Here is an 11,214-nt window from a genome sequence, read left to right on the forward strand (position 1 = left end):
AATGGTGCTGGAGGTCACTTCTTTCCTGTGATTTGAGTTTTATCTTTCTTAGGTACTACTTCTACTGCCATAAGTTATCTCTTGCTCCAGATATAGGTCTCTACCATTTCGTAGACTCACTGCCATAAGTTGTTTCGGGCCTTGATCCTTTGGATTGACTTGTGTGTCTGCAGGTAACGTCCCTTGGGGACGATTGTTCAGAGCCATAGAAATATGTCCTAACTGAATCTCAATACCCTTTTATCGCTGATTCATGAGAGTCCGCTATCTCTTGTATTTTTTCAGTGGACCCAATCAGTTGTTGCAACATTCTTTGTTGTTGTCCAGCATTCCCTTAAGTTCAGCAAACCCATCATCTTGTATCACAATCTGTTGTTGTGGAGGTTGTTGATAAGCCAACTGCTGATTTTGCTGGTTGTAACCCTATTGCCTTTGGTAAGGCACCACTTGAACCTATGGTCGCATAGCTCCAGGATTGTTGCTGGTATTGTACTGCTGGTGTGCTAGCCTATATTGTTGATTTTGCTACTCCCAATTCTGACCACCTTGCCTATGTCCCCCATAGTTAGCCACAAAGTTTATATCTTCCTAATAGTGTTGGTTATCACCTTCCACACTCCAAGAGCATACATAAGGTTGGTTAATGCATGGTGTACATAAGCCCCCATTAGTTGCGTCAACTATGTATACCTATTGCTTCTGTCCTGATTCATCGATCATTTTGGTGAGGATACTCATTTGCATCATTAGAGTGGACATATTTTCAGCTATGGAGTTGTTTGGGTCCAAAGTCACTGAGTGAACTACAGGAGTGATCGTAGAGTCTCTTGTCATCCATCCTGAGTTTTGGGCCATCTTATCAAGCAGGTTCTTGCATTCTCTGAATATTTTGCTAAAAAATGCTCCACCTGCTGAATCATTAACATTGGACTTTAAGCCGTCTGCCAGTCCCACGCAAAACCTCTGCCCCAACATCTAATCTGGAATGCCATGATGTGGACATTTAACCAGCATACCCTTGAACCTCTCCCACATTTCTTGTAGTGTTTCTGTTGGTCTCTGCCTGAAGCTCAATATATCATCAATTTGTTTGGCAGTATTATTGGGTGGGTAGAACTTGTTCAAAAATTGCTTGACTAATTCCTTCCAAGTAGTGATGGAGTTTATGGGGAGTGAAATAAGCCAAGTCTGAGCTTGTCCTGTCACCGAGAATGGAAACAACAATAACTTTATTGCTTTCGGTGTCACATTAGGTTGCCTTTTCATGACACGTATTGACAGGAAATTCTTCAGATGTTGCTGAGGATCTTCAATGTATGACCCCGAGAACAGTCCCTTGTTCTGCAACAAATATAGCATATTATTTGTGATTTGAAATGATTCCGCTAGTATCTGATGGACTGCAATTGCGGTTGCCAGATTTTTGGCGGTGTGTTGTGCCTAGTCATACAATGCTTCTTCTGGTACAAGAAGCACCACGCCTTGAACGTTCGGGTCATTCTCATTGTTTCTGTTGTTTGGAATTTCTACTCAGCCATCCATGTCTGGTTCGATTTGTTCTGTTGAGTTTTGCTGTTGTTTGCCCTTATTGTTTGCATGATTCAGTGCCTTGAAAATTTTTCATGATCTGATAATGCTTCGAACAATTCACCAGCTCTTGAGGAGTTTCTAGGCATACACCTGTAGCACCCAAGACTACAAACGTTAGAATTTCAATGTATTTGGTTTAAAATGAAAAACATTGACTACACTAAGAATTCTAGCAATTCTTTTAACTGCAATTAATAACACCGTTAATTTCCCGACAACGATGCCAAAATTTGATCACGCCCAACTATGCCTTATAAAAAGGACTAAGCGGTCGTTGCAAATATATTTCGGCTAATAAGTTCGGAGTCGAATACCACAGGGAATTAACCTATCAAACACAACTACTAGACTCGCACGAACTCACGCAATCAATCTTCAGAGATATTTAAGTAATAATTTGGATGTTTACTAACTAAATATTACGTAATTAAAATGCAACAATTAATAACTAACTACTAACGGCTTGTAGGCAAGTTGTGGAATGATCTAAGGTTGTGATTTCCCCATTGTCAGAATCTTTTCCGCTACGTTTTGTATAAATTTTCCTAAGTCTTCTCTATCGATCATGATCACTCTGACAGTCGTAACTCTCTCCCGAGTTATTACCACAATTTACTAGACATATTCTCCCGAATTACGCTAGCTGGCATTAAGTACGGTTCACTTGGATCGCACCAAGGTTTCGTTATCCCTAATCCCACCTTTAAACCCTTTGTATTGATCCCTCATATACGTTAGGAGTAATGTTGTTCAACAAGTACCTAAATATGACTCTCTCCCGAGTAATACAGACTAAATAGGCACAGTTAATTGAGGGGCCTTCAATCAACAACAATAATAATATAGTTGAACAAATAGAGAAAATACTACGGCAAATCTATATTAACGTAACACGAAAATCATCCTCCAATAGGTTCCATCAAAACCCTAGATTAGGAGATTAGCTACTCACACTCATAGTAACAATATCCCAGATGCTTTGCATAATTAAATTACAAAGTAAAGATGAAAGGATGTAGAAATCAATGATTCTAACTCCCAAAGGTTGTTTCACAAGCTATCCTTGCCTCCGGTTGCAAAAACTTTTCCAAAGTGGCCTTTTAGGTCTATTTGTATGTGTAGGAAAAGACCTAAACGCGTAGGCCAAGTCCTAGTCAAATCAGGAGACAAATTAAGTTTTCAAAGCTCGGAATGTGTGTGCCTCAGACCTGGCCTCACAACGCATAACGCCAACTTAAGCTCGCCCAAGGCCTGGCGTCGCGAGGTATAACGCCTGCTTGAGCTCGCCTCAGGCCTAGCATTGCCAGCTCTCAAGCGAGCTAAAGGGCTCGCCCAGCCTGCTCTCACGCCTGCTCTAGGCCTGGCTTCGCCAACTTTTCATTTGTCAGCGGTTCACTTCTTTCTTACACTTTAGACTTTAATTATTCCTTTTGCTCTACTTTCATCTCCAATTCACCTACATATAAAATAGATTCCTCTACGCGCAAATAAAGTGTAATTTATCATTAAAGCATATAAAATGCAAGGTAAATAATGTGCTAAACTATGGAATTATATCCACACATCAATAACTTTACCATTTATTCAATATGTTGTTTCTTCGTATAGATAACTAATTGAACATCTATTTTGTTTTTTTAACTCTAACTATAGAACGCAAAATATTTTTTAATTGAATATCTACGTGTAATTATTAACGTGCAACGTACGTAAGTAGTAACTAGTATATATATATATATATATATATATATATATATATGTGTGGATCTTGCTAATATATTACCTTCATACACCAACTTTCTCTTTTCCTTAAATGCCCGTAAAATACGCTAGTATGATACATCTACATGTACCAGGAAAAACAAAATCCAGCTCTATGTTCTTCTTCTCTGGATATGGCTGCCTCTATACATATATATTGTCATGGGCTGCTTTCCATCATCGACCCATGACCCCTTGGACGCGCCCCGTGGAGTCCCGGCAAGCCTCTCAACGCCTAGCACCACGGTCGGCCCCGTGGTCTCGGCAGCGCCAAGTGACAAGCGAGCATGCGCCTCTGTCGCCCCACCGATAATCAATGCCAGCGCCCAGCGGCTGGCCAATGCCATCAGTGCCGCGCACACCGACAATGCCGCGCGCACAAATCATCCTGTTGCCATCAGCGCCGCACACCCAGACAGTGCCTCGCGCGCAGACCCAATGCCAAGCACCAGCGCCCAGCAGCTGGCAGATCCAAATAGTGCCGCGCGCACCCACAGCAATGCGCGCGCAGACCCTGCTGCTCAAGACAAAGTTGCTGCCATCGGACTTGCTTCCATAGAAGACTAAGTCCTTTTCATTGTAATTATAGAGTAGTTTTACTTCATTCATTTTCAGTGTGCTTCTACAGCTTTCTTAGGTCAACTCATGTAACTTTGGTTTTTTTTTAAGCATTATTAAGGGGGACCAAAGCATTCAAACATTCAAGCATTCAAACAATTCTCTGTACTGGTGTCTCTCCCCCCCGACACCGCATAGCATCTTGTAATAGCTTTCATCATCATCAATACAATCATCAGCTTTCATCATCAGTTGCTCAATTTCCGCTGCTCAATTGCTCACGACATTGGCTTTCCCGTACGGCACTAACAATCTAGTCTAGCGTACGGCGAGGGCCTCAGTTGGCGCATAGCAACCGCACTGACATCGGTTGCTTAGCCTTACGTCGCCCTTCCAAGGAACTTCAGGAAGGCGCCGCGTAACAGTTGGTATCAGAGCCTAGGCTGGACATCGGACGAGGGAACTCATTGGCATCATCATCACCATTTCTGACCATGGTGAATCACGGGGATCGCATCACAACCCTAGAAGAGACGGTTGATGCATTACGGCCCATCGTGGATACGTTGCCTTATCTAAAAACCAGCCTAGTGCAAAGGTTGGACGACCTGGACCGCAGAATGCGGCAGGCCGAAAATGACATAGAAAACATCAGTCAAGACTCTGAGGAAGACCGGCAAACGGCTGCCGTTGAGGCAACCGAAATTCATGGCCAATTCGAGGACCTCCAACAGGAGCGTGCCGAGGATTTAGTCCATCGGGAACTAGAGGCAGACAGACTGACAGTCATGCAGCAAACCATAGACAACTTGACAGGCCAGCTCAATGTTGTCAATGCTGCCCTTCAAAGCCTGCTCAAAGGAGGCGAAAACCACATCAGGGGTGCCATGAACATTGCCCCCATGCCACAAAAGCTGAAAATTCCGGAGCCCAAGCCATACAACGGAGCCCGGGATGCTAAAGAAGTGGAAAACTTCATCTTCGACATCGAACAATACTTCGATGCCGTTGGACATTTGGAAGAATCCAAAAAGGTAGCAACTGCTGCCATGTATCTTCAAGGCGATGCAAAACTCTGGTGGCGAGTCAAATACGAAGCCATCAGGGCCGGTGAAGATACTCTCCAGACATGGGCAGAACTGAAGGCCGCCATACGCCTGCAGTTCTTCCCCGAAAATGTGGAATACAATGCACAAAGAAAGTTGCGTGAACTCCGCCACACCAGGTCGGTGCGGGACTACGTGCGTGAATTCTCCGCACTCATGCTAAACATACGGGATATGGGGGACAAGGACAAACTGTTCGCATTCATAGAAGGTTTGAAACCTCATGCTTGTATGGAACTGCAAAGACAACGGGTAGATACCCTACCCAAGGCCATTCAAGCTGCAGAGTGCCTTGGGGATTATCAGTTGGAAACTCAGAAGGATAGGCCCCAGCCGCCTGTCCGAGGGGGATACAACAGGAGCCAACCTAGCAACGGTGGCCCCAACAGAAACGGAGGAGATCGAGGTACATCCAAATCCAAGACTCCTTCCTCAAGCAGTAACACTACTGCATCAGTCAACAACCATCAGGGGAGAAAGCCCCCATCAGAATGCCGTCATTGCGGCGGGGAACATTGGAACAATCAATGCCCCAATACACAAGTCAATGCTCAACAAACTGTTGACGATAATGAGTCAGATACCGACGGCTCAGACGGCGCCGATCAAGTAGGTGCCTTCAACGCATTTGTCGGCTCCATTCATGATACCTTGGCGGGAACCAGTACTGGCAACCCCAAGAAGAAGGCATTCCCAATCGACAAGAAAGGGAAAGGAAAGGCGGATGTGAGGCCTCCCACATCACAAAAGAGGACCTTAATGTTCGTTGACATAAAAGTAAACGGCAGACCTATTCGGGCATTGATAGACACGGGTGCTAGCCACAACTACCTGGCCTCAACTCAGGTGCAACGCCTCGGTCTAGCAGTGCAAAAATGCAAGGGTCGTGTCAAGGCTATCAACTCTCCATCTGAACAAGTGAGTGGAATAGCCAAAGAAGCGCCAATCCAGCTTGGCCCATACAAGGGAATATTCGACCTACGCATAGCTATCATCGATGACTTCGAACTGATAGTGGGATTGGAATTCCTCAGGCAGACCAACACCATCCCGGTACCATATGCCAACATGCTCCTAATGATGGGAGACAACGGGGCCAAACCCCACACCATACCATGCATATCCAAGAAGATGGCCGCTGGAAACATCACGGCCATGTAGTTTAAGGAGGGAACCAACAGACCTGAACCCATAGTTCCGGCTGCCCTCAACATCATCAAACAGGCATCACATCATCGGGGTCCAACAGCTCACGGCGCCCCTCATTTTGTGAAGACTTGCCAAGCATTCCCAAAGGCCAAGTCGGATCACCCAGCACAAGCGGGACTCTTGGAGCCGCTACCTGTCCCACAGAGACCTTGGGAAAGCATTTCCCTGAATTTCATCACAGGATTACCCAAGGTCGGAAATCATGCAACCATCATGGTGGTAGTAGACCAGTTTTCCAAGTATGCTACCTTCATCGCAGCCCCACAGAACATGTCAGCAGAAGAAACAGCTCGACTCTTCTTCTCCCATGTTGTCAAACATTGGGGTATGCCCAGCAACATCATCAGTGACTGCGACCCACGCTTCACTAGCAAGTTTTGGACCCAACTCTTCAGTTGCCTCGGATCCAAATTGAGTTACAACTCAAACCATCATCATCAGCAAACACATGATCAAACAGACCGGTTCAATGACATGCTGGAGGAATATCTCCGCCAATTTGCTACCGGGTCACAAACACATTGGGTGAAGCTTCTGGATGTTGCTCAGCTGTGTTTCAATTCACAAAAGTGCGACCATACAAACAAAAGCGCTTTTGAAATTGTTACCGGACAGCAACCGCTACTCCCACATAATGTGAATGCACCAACCATACCATCATCTCATCGAGCTGCCAGTTTCTCTACAGAATGGGAACAAACTTTGAAGATAGTACGGAGCTATCTTGTCAGGGCCCAAGACAGGGCAACGAGGCATGCCGAACAAAATCGTCACTTTGCCCAACATCAAGCAGGGGACAAAGTGATGGTAAAAACCCCGAGGTGGAACTTGTTTGCAAAGAGGACCCAAGATCCTCGCCTATTGCCAAGCTACATCGGGCCTTTTTCCATTGAAAGGCGCATCGGGAAATCCACATACCAGCTGAACACACCAGCCTGGTGGAAAATCCATCCAGTCTTCCATGTCAGCCGCCTCAGGCCACTTCAGAAATGCATGGAAGATCATTCAGAAAGACATCTCACAGCACCGAGGGGAACATACCTCCCAGCCATCAAGAGCCTGACCAACCATCATCATCCTGCAGGTAAGGCTCCGAGGACGTCACCAACTCAGGTGGGGGAGAATGTCATGGGCTGCTTTCCATCATCGACCCATGACCCCTTGGACGCGCCTCATGGCGTCCCGGCAAGCCTCCCAACGCCTAGCGCCACGGTCGGCCCCGTGGTCTCGGCAGCGCCAAGTGACAAGCGAGCATGCGCCTCTGTCGCCCCACCGATAATCAATACCAGCGCCCAGCGGCTGGCCAATGCCATCAGTGCCGCGCGCACCGAAAATGCCGCGCGCACAAATCATCTTGTTGCCATCAGCGCCTCACACCCAGACAGTGCCCCGCGCGCAGACCCAATGCCAAGCACCAGTGCCCAGCCGCTGGCAGATCCAAATAGTGCCGCGCGCGCCCGCAGCAATGCGCGCGCAGACCCTGCTGCTCAAGACAAAGTTGCTGCCATCGGACTTGCTTCCATAGAAGACTAAGTCCTTTTCATTGTAATTATAGAGTAGTTTTACTTCATTCATTTTCAGTATGCTTCTACAGCTTTCTTAGGTCAACTCATGTAACTTTGGTTTATTTTTTTAAGTATTATTAAGGGGGACCAAAGCATTCAAACATTCAAGCATTCAAACAATTCTCTGTACTGGTGTCTCTCCCCCTCCCCCCCGACACCGCATTTCATCTTGTAATAGCTTTCATCATCATCAATACAATCATCAGCTTTCATCATCAGTTGCTCAATTTCCGCTGCTCAATTGCTCACGACATTGGCTTTCCCGTACGACACTAACAATCTAGTCTAGCGTATGGCGAGGGCCTCAGTTGGCGCATAGCAACCGCACTGACATCGGTTGCTTAGCCTTACGTCGCCCTTCCAAGGAACTTCAGGAAGGCGCCGCGTAACAATATATATGGAAAATACAGAGATGATCGAAATTAATACGTCCACTCTACTCTACTACTCTATAGAGGCGCACTTGCATTTATGCTGCTACTCCTATTTAATATATATTGTTCATCTTTATCAGGATACCAACATTCCCTGCTGGAATATGATGCAAATTAATGTGCTGTTTTAATGATTCTCAATTTTATCTCTACAGAAAAGAAAAAAAATGGCTGGGCGTGAACTAATTAATGTATGATCATGGCATTAGGCCAACCAGATTGCCGTGATACTATTAAGTATATTGCCAGATACATATTTCTAACTTAATTTGCCTAACCTAGCTATTAACTACTAGCAATAAAAGCTCATTACGCAGTTTATAAATCTGTGTTTACGCAGGTTCCACAGCACATCAAGAAATGTGACGTAGATAACTTACCTAATGCAAGAATATCTATGAAACTCATTATCTTAAACTTGTTATCACATTTTCTATGAAATTTATGAAATTAAATATTTGTTATTAAGGTAAAATAGAAAGTTAATTAAAAGTTAAAGACTTTATAAATATATAAATATGTTATTTTCTTAAAATGAAAAGAAAATAGTGTCAAAGAAATGATATTGGAATTAAAGCCAGAGAGCTCCAGCTTCTCTGAGAAGTGGAACAAGAGAGCCATTAATATGAGAGGCCATAACTCTATCCATTGCTCCAATTAATTTTCCACCTACGAAAACAACTGGAACTGCAGGTGAGTTTCCCAGAAGCTTGGAGAGTGCTCTTTCCATCTCTTTCCCTTTAGGTTCTTGGTCCAGCTCGTATACCATTGGGCTCACTCCCAAATCACAAAAAAGCCTTTTTATTGCATGGCACATGCAACATGAACTCGAACTGAATATCACCACTGCACTTCCTGATGCCAGCCTCACCACCCTCTCCAACGAGTCCGAAGATGACGACGATCGTCGCCTTCCCTTTCTGTTGTGGTGATTTCCCCACGATGATTCTGATTCTTGGTACTGCATTCTGGAAGTATTGATCGATCAATAAAATGGACAAAGAAAATGAAAAAACAAAGGGATTTTACTGTAGACAGTGCGTCTCAGGAATGTGAGTTTGTGGAAAGAAGAGTGGAAATTCAAGGGTAAATATAGTGTGTGGGCCGGGGGAATATTGCTATAGCGAAAGAGGGTGCGTGGGAGATATGTAATATAGGCATAAAATACAAATAACTTTTGTCATAAATAGCCAATAGCCACTTTCAAAGAGAAAAATAAAAAAAAAGCCATCAATGGAAGAGGCAAAGGTGTCAGCAGATGACGGCTGCAGTGGTGTTTATGTCTGCAAATAATATAGACTCGGAGATTACGTCAATAGCTAAGTAATACAAAAGACTTTAGTCGAAGAGGGGTTCTCATAATAATCGCCTAAAATATTGGATGTTTTCACAAGGAATGTAAAATTCTTTTATATTATGATTATCACGAATTACTTATTACTTTTTTCTCAGGTTATTATATCAAATTTAATATGATGAATTATGCGTAATTGTAAATTAAGTTAACTTAATTTTGTAAAAATTATTTGTACACTGTCAATTTTCAGGGATTATGCGTAATTGTAAATTATGTTAACTTAATTTTGTAAAAATTATTTGTTCACTGTCAATTTCCAGAAGACACGAATAAATGTAGGCTATTTAAAGGATATCCTATGGGTATTCCTATTGAATTGGTTTCTATTAGTCGATAGTAAATGGCTGCTCACGTCCTTATTGTCGCGCAAACCATTAAATTTACTTCAGCCAACTGGACGCTGAGTAGTTAATTTGATGACTGCGATTGATGCTGTTGCATTTATTACTTTGTTAATTAGCTCCTACACTTCATCATGGTATAATTGTGATGACTCGATAGGTCATATTTAAATTTAACATTTAATTCTGTGCTTCGAAATTACGAATAACACCATTCAATATTTCTCGACTTGCGTGCACATATATTTTTTCGGGAAATATTTATGTGAAACAAATGATAAAATGTGAAATAGTACTTCTAAATTCATTGGAGTTGACTTTGCTTAATGTTTTGAGCAAACGGGCCCGGATCAGTATTCTGACAGTCCCGGAGGTTTCGTATCGTGATTTGAGACTTGGGCGTATACCTGGAATCGAATTCGGAAGTCTCTAACTTGAATTATCGCCATTTGACAGAAACTAGAAATTTAAAGGTTTAAAGAATTTCTAAATTGGCCATAAATAAATTTTTGTTGATACCCGATCCCGATTTGGATTCCGAGAGTTCGATCAGCTTCGTAACAATATTTATGACTTGTGTACAAAATTTGAAGTTATTCCGAGGTGCGTAGGCACGTTTTCCGTTAGTTTTTGAAAAAAATAAAAGGTTTGATTTTATAAAGTTTGAATTTATACGTTTGACCGAGAGTTGACTTTGATGATATCGGGTTCGGATTATAGTTCTGAAAATTTCAGTAGCTTGCTTCGTTATGTCATTTGGGACTTGTACGCAAAATTTGAGTTCATTCCGAATTGATTTGATATGTTTCGGCGCGAGTTATAAAATTAAAAATTTCATAAACTCATAAGTCTGAAGCGACGCGCGATTTGTAGTTTTGCCGTTGTTATGTGTGATTTGAGACCTCGAATAGGTCCATAATATATTTTGAGACTTGTTGGTATGTTCGGACGGGGTTCCGAAGGGTTCGGGTGAGTTTCAGATTGGTTTCGGACTTTTTCTAGGCCATTTTTAACTGCTGGTTTTTGGCTACAGCAGTGTGCATCGCATAAATTTCTGTTGCACAAGACTGACTTTGGAAGCTTATATCTCGTAATCTGTAAGGAATTTGGAGATGGACCAAAAGTGAAAGTTGTATCCTTTTAAGTCTAGTTTCTAGAAATGTAAATCATTCATCATTTGGACATTTATACAGAAAATTATGATTGATTAACTAAAAGCTGGTACTGCAGTTGTTTTGCCCGGCAGTGTGCATCGTGAGAAATTTCTGCTGCATAGGGATGAATTTGGAAGCT

General features: G+C 43.1%; 1 non-coding gene across 1 annotated transcript; it reads left to right on the forward strand.

Annotated features, from left to right (window-relative positions):
• The first annotated feature begins 985 nt into the window (after positions 1-985).
• Positions 986-1,092, forward strand: LOC142164437 (small nucleolar RNA R71). The gene has a single exon (XR_012695208.1). It is a non-coding gene; the product is annotated as a small nucleolar RNA R71 (small nucleolar RNA).
• The last annotated feature ends 10,122 nt before the right edge of the window (positions 1,093-11,214 follow it).

The sequence above is a fragment of the Nicotiana tabacum genome, chromosome 9 (assembly GCF_000715075.1).
Source record: "Nicotiana tabacum cultivar K326 chromosome 9, ASM71507v2, whole genome shotgun sequence".
Lineage (NCBI taxonomy): Eukaryota > Viridiplantae > Streptophyta > Magnoliopsida > Solanales > Solanaceae > Nicotiana > Nicotiana tabacum.